The 12,085-nt window shown below is 50.2% G+C and overlaps 1 protein-coding gene across 45 annotated transcripts in view; it reads left to right on the top strand.

The window, feature by feature from the left end:
- Positions 1-2,727: 2,727 nt before the first annotated feature.
- The window catches only part of ZMYND11 (zinc finger MYND-type containing 11), a 131,009-nt gene continuing 121,651 nt past the window's right edge, over positions 2,728-12,085 (top strand). For 10 of the 45 annotated variants that reach the window (XM_072749742.1, XM_072749751.1, XM_072749738.1 and 7 more), the window contains exon 1: positions 2,964-3,355. The gene's annotated coding sequence lies outside the window, so the exon portion shown is untranslated. Of the gene's footprint in view, positions 3,356-3,448; positions 3,606-3,803; positions 3,855-3,971; positions 4,100-4,195; positions 4,241-12,085 lie in introns of those variants that run through there. The other 35 variants (XM_072749743.1, XM_072749740.1, XM_072749749.1 and 32 more) reach the window with 17 other exon arrangements.

Raw genomic sequence — 12,085 nt, 5'->3', positions numbered from 1 at the left:
AAATCAGAAGGGATGCTATGTGTTCTGGAGTCCTCATTCATGAAAAACACCAAGTCTCATTGAAATGGACCTGTTTCCATTACCTAAGACAACACAGTGTAACACTTTCCATTTACCAGTTTCTCTGTAGTGTGTTGTTCATTTACATTCCTGAAGCTTTTTCACAGTTAATCTGCATGATATACTTAAGACTATGTTCTCGATCTTTAATGCAAAGCAAAACATAAAATCAAACATATTAGTAAAGGCAAAATAAATAAAAGCAATCCATTTCAGGAGCATGTCTGCGAACTCATTATTACTACATACCAGCAAACCAGGAACTCACTGAGAGACCAGAACTCAGCAGGAGTCCCCAGCCCTGTGGCTGTGAAGTATCCCTCTTTACCAGCCCCAGGAAATCTGAATTGGTCCTCAAATGTGAACAAAGGGAGAGGGACCCTCTCTATGAAGGGTCAAAGTTGTGATCCCAATGGGCGTATTTTAAAGTAGATCTGTATTTTAACTTACAGGACTCCTGTATTTTTATACAGCCAAATTTATCACTCCAACCTTTTGTGATAAAAACCATTGCTTTAGGACCTAGAATATTTTTCTCCACCTTCAACCTTATATTCACCTATATTTTCTTCTACCTATTGGAAATGATTTTTAGTTTTTTTTTTTTTATAATGACATTTAAGTCATTGGGTTATTTTTAGTGAAAGGTAAGGATATAATTTATTTTTTAAAGAGACATATTTTCCACATCAATCTGTTGGATAATTCATGTCCTTTCTACTTAAATAATATTTCTTAAAGCAGAAGCTGGAAAAAGTAATAACACTGATGAAGTCAAGTTTTAGTTAAGCGTAGAAAATGCTGGTGGAGTCTGGGGAGAATTAGGACGGTTGCTGGTGCTAAGTCTCTGAAACATGCCCTAGCTGATGCAAACCACTCCTCATGGCTCACTGCAACTCCTTTCCTCTCTTCTCTGACACCCTTGCTCTCTCTTGCAGTGTGGCAGGTAAATTTAGGGTATAGCCTATGTTCTATGGAAATAACCGGTTTGGTCTTCTGGGCCTCCCCCAACTCCCCATCCCAAACCATCCCCTGCACACCACTGGCTCAGACCACATCCACTCCACATTCACTCAGCTGAGGAAATGAGGTAAATGAAACTGTTCTGAAGGCAAAACGGAACCAAGGGCTAAAAGGCAGGCAAAACAAATAGGAAATCTGGAGATAAAGTATTTCACTTATATTAGGTAGAATGATAGTATCTGGGTACAAACACTAAAATGATGCCTACACAACTTAATTAGAGAAGACTGTGGAGTTATCCAGTCACTTCCTTCCTAAAAGGTAAGCTTCCTTCTATACTTACATAAGTTTGTCTTAGTTGAGCATCCTCTGTGAAATACACAGAACCAAAACCAAAACCAAAACCAAAACAAACCACAGAACGATGAAGTCCTCTATGTAATAAATGACTTAAAAAAAAAAAAGGCAATTTACTTAAAGCTTACTTAAATCGTTACAATTCCTGGTCCAGCATTCAAACTAGGTATAGCTTGATTTTTTTTCTGACACCTTTTAACCCATCTGCCGGATTTTAATGATGTATATTTATCCGTAAAATGAGTTAAAATTATTTTGTGACGCCTCTTGATCTAAACCAAAACTCTCAGAGATGTATTGGAAGCAGGGCTGTGAGCAGTAGAAAGATTGTTTCCTTGACTGGTGCGCACCATAGCACACCTATGCAAGTACTACTCATTTCTAAATTCTTAGTCTTAGGAGACCAGTGATGAAAGAAGATTGATGAGTTGGAGTAGAATCCCAGAATTTCCAGGACAGTCTTTTCCCAAAGATTTCAGGTACGGATGACCACGGAGAAGCAGAGTAAGACATTTTGGCTGGCAGGTCTTCCTAACAAACTCTCACGGGAGAAGGGTCATTAGGGAAAATATGGGGCCTGTGTCCATACAAGTGTGCTTATGTCTGGTCACTAAGTAAAGCATACACTGGGCAGATGTAGAATTGCAAAGAGTGAAGCTGCTTCTCCTCACACGGATTTGTCCTGTGTTTGCCCGACTGATGATGGGTGGTCCTGTTGCTCTCACAGTCCTGTGTGTGCACGCCTGGACCAGGGAATCTCGCACCTCCCTGCAGGGTGGTGGCGTTTTTTTGTTTGTTTGTTTTTGTTTTTGATGATGGCATGAACGAGGCTTCCAAAGCAGGCTGGCAGTCTTGCTAAGGCGCATGGTCCCGCCGCCCCAGCAGGCAGCTGCGCGGGTGCAGGACTGTGCAGGAGGGTGCAGGGCCGTGCAGGACCGTGCAGGGCGGTGCAGGGCCGTGCAGGACGGTGCAGGACCGTGCAGGGAGGTGCAGGGCCGTGCAGGACCGTGCAGGAGGGTGCCGAACTGTGCAGGGAGGTGCAGGGCCGTGCAGGACCATGCAGGACGGTGCAGGGCCGTGCAGGGAAGTGCAGGGCCATGCAGGACGGTGTAGGGCCGTGCAGGGAGGTGCAAGACCGTGCAGCACCGAGCAGCACCGTGCAGGGCCGAGCAGTGCCGTGCAGCACCGAGCAGCACCAAGCAGGGCCGTGCAGGACCGTGCAGGGCGGTGCAGGACCGTGCAGGGCCGCACAGCACCGTGCAGCACCGAGCAGGACCGTGCAGCACCAAGCAGGGCCGTGCAGCACCGAGCAGCACCGTGCAGGACCGCGCAGCACCGTGCAGGACCGAGCAGGACCAAGCAGGGCCTCGCAGGACAGAGCAGGACCGCGCAGCACCGCGCAGCACCGTGCAGGACTGCGCAGGGCCGAGCAGGGCTGTGCAGGACCTTCCAGGACCGTGCAGCACCGAGCAGGGCCTCGCAGGACCGAGCAGGGCCGCGCAGCACCGCGCAGGACCGAGCAGGACCGCGCAGCACCGCGCAGCACCGAGCAGCACCGTGCAGGGCCGAGCAGGACCGTGCAGCACCGAGCAGGGCCTCGCAGGACCGAGCAGGGCCGCGCAGCACCGCGCAGGACCGAGCAGGACCGCGCAGCACCGAGCAGCACCGTGCAGGGCCGAGCAGGACCTTCCAGGACCGTGCAGCACCGCGCAACACCGAGCAGGACCGAGCAGGGCCGAGAAGCACCGAGCAGGACCGCGCAGCACCGAGCAGGGCGGTGCGGGTCCGCGCCTTCCCGCCCGCCCGCCCGCCCGCACCCGCGGCCCGCGCCCCAGCCCGGCGGTGCAGCGAGCGCCCGGAGCTTTGCGCGCCCGCACGTACGTCGCCTTCACGTGCGCCGCGGCCGGTGCCTGTGCGCGGCGGGGAACATGCGGAGGGCCGCTCGGGCCCGCGCGGCGGACGGGGCGCAGGGAAGGTGGGTGTGGGCGCGGCCGGGGCGGGGGGAGCGCGCGGCCCGCAGCCCCGGCCCGCAGCCCGCAGCCCCGAGCCCAGCGCGGCGGCCGGGGGCGGGCGGAGGAGCGGGGGCCGGGCCCGCGAGCGGCCGCCCCGCGCACCCCGCCATGTGAGCGGCGCCGCGGCCTCGCAGGACGCAAACTTTCCGCGGCGGCGGCGGCCGAGCCCCCCGCCCCCGCCCGCCCCCGCCCGGCCCGCGGCGCCCACAGCCCGTAAGTGCGGCGGCCCCGCAGGCCCGCGGCCTCCCCTCCCCGCCGGGCGCCGGTCCGCGGCCGAGGGCGGTAAACATGGCGGCCCGGGCGCCGGGCGGAGGGCGGGAGGGCGGCGGCCGGGCGGGGGGAGCCGGGGGCCGTGCGGCGGGGGCCGGGCGGGGAGGCCGGGGCGGGGGCGCGCCCGGGGCCGGGGGGGCGGGGGCGGCGGGCCCGGGCGGCGGCGGCGGCGGCGAGCGCCGGAGCGGAATGGTGCGGACTGGCCGGGGGCGGGGGCGGCGGCGGCGGGCGGGGGCGGCGGCTGGGGGTCCGCCCTCCCGGCTGCCCCGGGCGGCCCGCGGGCTTTGTGTCGGCGGGCGGGGCGGCGGGCGGCGGGCGGCGGGGCGGCGCAGGAGGAGGACCGCGCGGGGCCTGGTCGGGCCGGAAGCCGGGGAGTCGCGTGAGCGCCGCCCGCCGCCGGCCCTTCGCGCGCGGCCAGGCCTGGGGCCCGCGGCCCAGTGAGTGCGGCGGGCGGGGCGCGGGCCGGCGGGGCCGTGGGGCGGGGGCGGCGGGCGGGCGGGCCCGGGGAGCCGGGCGGGGCTGCTCCGCGTCCCCCGGGGCCGGGCTCGGCGGCGGCGAGGCCTGCGCGTCCTCAACAGGTCGCCCCAGGGCCCGGGCGCGGGGGCGCGGGCGGCGCGGCGCGGGGGGCGCGGGGCCGGACGCGGGGGGCAGGGCCGGGCGCGGGGCGCGGGGCCCAGCTCCACGTGGACGCGGCGGGGCGCGGGCGCGGGGGACGAGCCGCGGGCGCCCAGCAGGTGCGGGCGGCCTGGGCCGGGGCGGGGGTGCTGCAGCCCGCGGCGACCCGGCGGCGACCCCCCGCCGGCCCCGCTCCGGCCCCGCCGGCCCCGCCGACCCCGCGCCGGGAGGCGGGAAGCCCGCGGGGCGGCGAGGACCTGTGCGGCGCGAGCCGGGGGCGACCGGGGCTGAGCCGGGGCTGCCAACCCCTTGGCTGCTGGGCCATCGGCTGCGAATCACGGTGGGAACTTTATCAGAGAGATCGCTCGGTTGTACTTTAAAAGTTTGCGTGCTTTGCGTTGAGCAAGGTCACCTCTGAGGGTTCCTGCGTCCTGCTTTGTACCAGGAGGGGATGGAGGAGGACCTCGCACAGGCGGTTAGTTTGCAGCCTTCGGCCGTGGCGCCGGCTTCGGGGGTCCTCTGCGGACTCGACCGCACGGCCTGGGCAGGGGATCGGACATCACAAGACGCGGGACGCGCCTGCCCCAAAGTGAATGTTTCCTTGCTTAGCTGTACCTGCGGGCAACAGGATTCTTTTACGTGGTACTGTTTCCCCATAGGTGCTGGTCGTGTGAAAACGGAGTCTCCCTTTTGCATTCTGTAAAGTGGGCCATTTATTTTTGCAGTCACCTTAGGAAAACATTTAAATACACACCTAGGCAAATGATCTAAAGAGAGAAATCACGGAAAATGTCGATTTCCACTCCTGAGCTCCCGAGTGTTCTGGGACATGGTCACGTTGGCACTTTGAGTGGGTGTCCTCCTCCAGGTTCCCTTGGATTGACGTGTTTATTTAAACTCTACCCATTTCCTTTAGGGCTGGTTCTGATAGTGTGTAATAGAGACGCTCAGACCCTTTGGCATACTTGGGACATTAATGGAAATGAAGAACGTCAACATTGGTGGGGGCCCCTGGGTGGCTCGGTGGGTTGAGCGCATCTGCCTTTGCCTCGGGCTGGGAGCCTTGTTCCCCCCCCTCCCCTGCTCCCCCTGGCTTGGGTGCAGGCACTCGTTCTCTTTCCCCCGTCAAATAAGTAAATGAATAGAATTTGTAATAGAGGGTATCGCTTACTGTCCTAATGACGCCTAAAGATATAAACCTCTGGTTGTCCTATTTAACATAGCTTTACCGACTTCCAGTTGAATTCTGCATGGAAAACCTGTAAGCGAAGAGGTTGTATCTGGTAGAAAACATTGAGACTTTGCCTTATGATATAGTTAAAAACTTTTCACTGCTTGAAATCCTTGACTTGGACTTGAGACTTTTTTTTTTTTAACCAGGTGATTTTTTTTTGTCATTTAGATTAGACAGGTAGCCTAGAGCAAAATGACTCTCAAGCTAAATGGCTTGTCTGAATTTCTCCTCTATCATTTACTAGCAAAGTAACAGTGGGCAATCGATTAAATTCGCAATGTTTGGTCTCAGTTTCCTCATCTGGCGAACAAGAGTGATAGTAATTGTACCGACCTCATAGGGGTAGGAATGCAAGAATCACTATTAGACTAGGTCAATTCAGTGGAATCAAATTTGGTTCAGGCTGGTAACTTAAACTCCTGTGGAAAGGAGTGGACCTCTGAAATCACAGCGTAGCATCCTTACGTGTGCATTGTTTAGTTTTTTTTTTTTGTGTGTGTGTGCATTGTTTACTAATTTGTGTTGTAGCATACCTCTGAATCCCTCCATATTTTTGCTTTAGTTCTCTCAGAGGTGGAAAAGCAGCATTTGTTACGTTCCTCAGGGCTCATTTACTTGAAGCAGTTTTTAAGGATGTTTTTGACATTACTTTTTCTTGCTTTTATTCTCTTGACTGGTAAAATATACATAACACAATTTACTGTCTTAAAGTGTGTAGTGCGGTGGTATTAGATAAATTCACTGTGCAGAGATCACCATCCAGCTCCAGAGGTCTTTTCATTTTGTCAAACTTAAAGTCCGTATTTGAACACCAGCTCCCTGCAGCCTCCCCCAGTGCCCGACACCCACCTCTCATGACTTCTGTGTCTTTGATGAAGGGTCTGGGTAACTGAAGTACATAGAAGAACCATTTTAACCACTGGTAATCAGTGCATCATTTTTTCTTTCCCTGCATCTGTCACCCTAACTGCTTCGAGTGACAGGTTTTGTATTTACCTGAAGCAGAAGACTTTCGAAATAAAGAATCACTGCTTGTTATTTCTTGGTTTGATCACCGTGGACTTCATAATCCCTCACCAATATTTTTACTAGGAATTTTGACAAAAAAGAACAGATTTGAGTTTAATTTCTACCTGTGTTTCTTGCATAGTAACTTTGAGTTACTTTTTTGCAGTGGGGTCAAAATTTCAAAACTACTTAAGTCTACTTTGATACGGTGATTTTGTGGAGATTAGTAGTGATCTGAAAGTTCTCCACTTCATCAATGGTCTGTCCTTTGTTCTTGATTTTTGAAGTGTTTTGGTATTCACAGGTTGATGACATAACTGCGTACCCTGATACTATATACCAAGTAGTGTATGTTCGCTGTGTCTTAGACGTTGGGCAGAGTTCTCTACATAGGCTGTTCCGCTTTTAGAAATCCTACCTGTGATCATCTTAACAGCCCAGCAGTCTTCCTTATGGAAGGCTCCACTTACTCCTAGCACACCCCAGTCCCAACACACACTTTCCAATGAGAAATGAACAAACTAGTAGCTTTGTGAGAGAATGTGCTCTAAAAGTTTGAGAATTCCTGTGATAGGAAGTTAAAGTGATACAAACAAAGTTGAATGGGAGGGAGATAAAAATCTAGTCTAAATATCCAAGAGTATGTTTTTTTTTCTTTCTTTTTTTTTTTTTGAATAATCAAGTCTTATCTGTAATATTTTAAACATACTGCACTGCCTTAGGGAAAGACCTCATTGCACATATGTGTGCCTGTTAATAATTTTCCACTCAAAATTCTTAAAAAGTTTAGTTGTGAAAATGCTGTAAGATATTTCATGTAGAAGTTATTTACAAGTGCAAATAGTCTGTATATTTATTAGGTCATTAAAAAATATTTCTGTAGTTCATTGTATAGTGGTAGGACATTTAGCAAATTGTTAGACATAGATATTTAGATACCTCAATTTTACAAAGATTCTAATTTATATGGAACTAGTAAATATTTAGATATTTAGTCTTTCATTGTACTTTTTGATTCTAGGTTATATTAGGTAGCTGAAAGGCTAAATGTTTCCTTAACTTTACATGAAATTCAATAAATGGAATACTGTTAAATCCACAACTTAAAGGCATGACATGGCTCTTGTATTCTTCAGAGAGGAGAGAAGTATGTTTAGCAGATCACATTATGTTGGAAAGATGTATATTGATGAAAACTTGTGTGGTGTTTTATTTATTTTGTAAACTGCGTAATATTTATAGTAGATTAACTAGTTTTAAATAAATGCTTTTGTAGTTCACATTGCTCCATAATTACTGTTTCGTAAGATTATGTTAAAGTATTATGTTTTCTTACAATAGGTAGAATTTTTTTTTTTTTAAGATTTTATTTATTTATTCATGAGAGACACAGAGAGAGGCAGAGACATAGGCCCAGGGAGAAGCAGACTCCATGCAGGGAGCCCGACGTGGGACTGGATCCTGTGTCTCCAGGATCACACCCCATGCTGCAGGCGGCGCCAAACCGCTGCACCACTGGGGCTGCCCTAGAGATTTATTTTAAAGAAGGAGCACATGGGGATCCCTGGGTGGCTCAGCGGTTTGGCGCCTGCCTTTGGCCCAGGGCGCGATCCTGGAGTCCCAGGATCGAGTCCCATGTCGGGCTCCTGGCATGGAGCCTGCTTCTCTGCCTCTCTCTCTCTCTCTCTCTCTCTCTCTCTATATATATATATATATATATATATATATATCATAAATAAATAAATCTTAAAAAATAAAAATAAAAAAATAAAGAAGGAGCACAAGTGAGGGGAGGCAGAGAGGAGAGGGAGAGAAGGGCAGACTCCCTGCTGAGTGTGGGTCCCCTTGCAGGGCTCCATCCCCTGACCTGAGCCAAAATCAAGAGTCAGATGCTAAACCAACTGAGCCACCCAGGTGCCCCTTAACCTCAGTTTGAAGTTTATTCTGATTTGTAACTTTGGGATTTTATTATGTTCACCAATAAAAAAACTTTGTTGTGATTAATAATTTCTTATGTTCTCCAGATGAGAACTTGACTAAGTTTAAACTTGACTAAGTTTAAGTGATGACAGGTAGACCCAGTTAAAATTTTTAATATTTTCTCTGGTTTGATCTGCTTATATGCTAAGTAAATTTAAAATATGACAGGGAAGAATCTTCTTTCCTACTTAGGCATTTATTGTAGAAACAAAAGAAATCTATGTACAGAATTTTTAATGGATTTGTTGAAAGCTTGTCACCTAATCCTAATTTTCACAATTGGGATTAAAAAATGCTAAGTTTTTTTTTTTAAATCAGGAAGATACCGTGATTTATAGCAAGAGAGTCAGTCATAAATACATTTTAATTTGACCATGTATCCACATTAGGTCCCTTGAGAAGATCACCTTGGAAGCAGCTTCAGAAAGCTGGGTTTCATTGTAAACATCTTGCTTGTGGCAGCACCGTTTATTAAAAAAGGTGTCACTTAGTGAGCGCCTGCTGTAACCAGGCAGCTGTGTTCTCCTTTAGTCTTTCTAAACAGCCGGGAGGAGAGGGGGTGTAGGGTTAGGTGGTGAGTTACAGTGTCACAGCATAGCTGCCAGTGTCCTATAACGTACAAGAAGACCGGGTGCTGTAGGTGGCACAGAACACCTCATCGAATGGGTTTTGAGTTCCAAGTATGTGACTACCACACCCATACTCTATTTGGCTGCTGTTTCTCAGATATCCACCAACTACTGGGGTCTTCATACTGATATGCCTTCATCTTCCAAATGTACGTTTATAATCCTGCAAAAGCACACAATAATAAAAGAATGTAACACTGTGCCTTCTTCGTTTACCAAAAGTAGGAGGTGGGAAGAAAGGAGTATTAGGTCCCTCCTGGTAGTTCCAACATTCCACATGCAGAGTTCTGGTTAGTTCTGGTTGGTAGTAACAGCTCGTGATCTAAGGGCAAACATCAGTAATTGGCTCTTTGTCTTACTGTCACAGTTGGCAGCTCACACTGTGAGGAGAACTTGGCATGGGGGCAGGGGGGAGCCTAGAGTCTTCATTTTAATACTCACGTATATAGGAGAAGGTGCACATTTTCAGAATTCAGTCCAATTCTAGAGTGTTCTTGCCATCTTAGGGGAAGTCATTGTCTTAAGAAAACTTTTACCATTCCTTATGCCGAATAAGTTCGATTCGGATGGAAGTAGCTCATTTCTTGAAGGTGGTAGCTCCCAGTGCTGAGGCTTCAGCGTTCTGTAGGTGTTTCCTGTCCTCAGATGAGTACGAGCGGCACCTGAGGAGAGAGGCCAACTGAGGTGTGGCCCCCGTGGACCCAGACCGCCCTGTGCTCTGGATGTTGGGATGGGAGAGTAACTGCGGTTTTCTCACCTAATGGCTGAGGAAAGACTTTTAAGAAATCTTTTAATGAAGGGTAAGCATGGGGAAGGTGCTGCATGGGGAGACTGTGTCAGCGTGAAGGCCCTCCTAAGAAGTTTTCTCTGTCTCTGAGCTGCACCCGAGAGATGGTATCTGGGAGATCAGGTCCTGGGTTTGAAGTTGGTTTTGATGTGTGGCACATTTCCTTTGACTGTTCAGTTCTTCCAGTAGGAACGCCTGAGATTAACTTCTTTGGGATGTCCATCGATACCATATTTAAAAGATTTTTTTGGGTGTTTTATTAATCATGACAGGTGTTGTCTATTTATTTTTTTAAAGGTTTTATTCATTTATTCATGAGAGACACACAGAGAGAGAGAGAGAGAGAGAGAGAGAGGGAAGCAGAGACCCAGGCAGAGGGAGAAGCAGGCTCCATGCAGGGAGCCTGAGGCGGGACTGGATCCCAGGTCCCCAGGATCACGCCCTGGGCTGAAGGCGGTGCTAAACCCCTGAGCCACCCGGCCTGCCCAGCTGCTGTCTTTTTAAATTATAGAGGAAACACAGTTTAAGGCCATTTATTTTTCTACTGTACTCGTGATTTTTTTTTTTTTTTAGATTTTATTTATTCATAGAGACACACAGAGAGAGAGAGAGAGAGGCAGAGACACAGGCAGAGGGAGAAGCAGGCTCCACGCAGGGAACCCGATGTGGGACTCGATCCCGGGTCTCCAGGATCACACCTTGGGCTGCAGGCGGCGCTAAACTGCTGCCTTGTACTCGGGCTGCCTTGTACTTGTGATATTTTTAAACATAAATGTTAAATTACGTTTACTATATAATGTCAAGATAGCTGTTATCTTTTATTTTGAAATACCTTCTTTTACTATTATGCGCACCTGCATTGTAGACCACAAAATCTTAGGAAGCCTCTCACTTGTGATCTGTATTCATGTTGGATTGTTGGGAGATAAGAAGCTTCCATTTGAATAATTTGAAAGTTAAATTCTATTTTCTGAGGATTATTATTATTTTTATTTTGAAAAAGGTTTTATTTATTCCTGAGAGGCACAGAAAAAGAGAGACACAGGCAGAGGGAGAAGCAGGCTTCCCTCAGGGAGCCCGATGTGGGACTCGATCCCCAAACTCCAGCCGAAAGCAGAGCTTAACCGCTGAGCCGTCCAGGCACACCCCATCTGAGGAATATTAAAATTAGTTTTTAGACTCTGTTATTCAGGTGAATTAAGATGAACAGCCACCAGTCCAGTTTAAAGTTCGGCTTTTTCCTTGTTCGTTAGCTCCGCAGAAGCCAGGGTATCCGGCAGGGGGGTCGAGAGGGGAGGACGGGCCTCCCTGCAGGCACCGCCGCCGCTCCTCGCTTCGGTCTCTGCCGATGGCCGTCCTCGTGCGTTGGCTCCTTACACCGCATGAACACAGCTTTCGGAGTGTGTCGCCACATTTTCTTGACTGTTTTCTCAGTTTTACAATACCAGCCACATTCCAAAGTTGTAGTACTTGCCGTTGTTTGAATTGCGTTTTAAATGGAGAGTTCTTAGGGAGTTTGGCCTGGAAGAATCAGATGGGTGTACGAGTGGGAGGGAGTGGGAGGCGGGATTCAGCCAAGCTCCAGTGGTTCTAAATGCTGTACGTTCCAGGGACACGATCACAGGCAGTTGGACCTACGGGGAGCAATTGAGAGAAATTTGAATTTTGCCACATGACCTGCTGACCTGAATGCTGGCCACGGCGGGGTCCTCTGTTGGCTTCTGACGCCGGGCAGCCTGGGCTCCGCTGGGTCCCCTGCCTCAGAGGGTGCCGCGGCCTGGACACGGACCGTGGGCAGTGAGCGCAGGTGCCTGAGCACCCCCCCACCTCGCCCCCCGGATTGTGATAATGCTGTTGTCCAGGGTAGTTGGGAGCCCGCGCTCACCTGCTGTCCTCAAGGTAAAACTTCTCCTTCTGCCAGTAATTCTGTGGATCCTTTCAGTGACTTTTTTTAAATTTTTATTTATTTATTTTTTTAATAGTATTTTATTTTATTTATTTTTTATTTATTTATGTATTATAGTCACAGAGAGAGAGAGAGAGAGGCAGAGACACAGGCAGAGGGAGAAGCAGGCTCCATGCACCGGGAGCCTGATGTGGGATTTGATCCCGAGTCTCCAGGATCGCGCCCTGGGCCAAAGGCAGGCGCTAAACCGCTGCGCCACCCAGG

Source organism: Vulpes vulpes, chromosome 2 (assembly GCF_048418805.1).
Source record: "Vulpes vulpes isolate BD-2025 chromosome 2, VulVul3, whole genome shotgun sequence".
Lineage (NCBI taxonomy): Eukaryota > Metazoa > Chordata > Mammalia > Carnivora > Canidae > Vulpes > Vulpes vulpes.
Note: the sequence above shows the minus strand (reverse complement) of the source record. Positions and strands in the feature narration are given on the sequence as shown.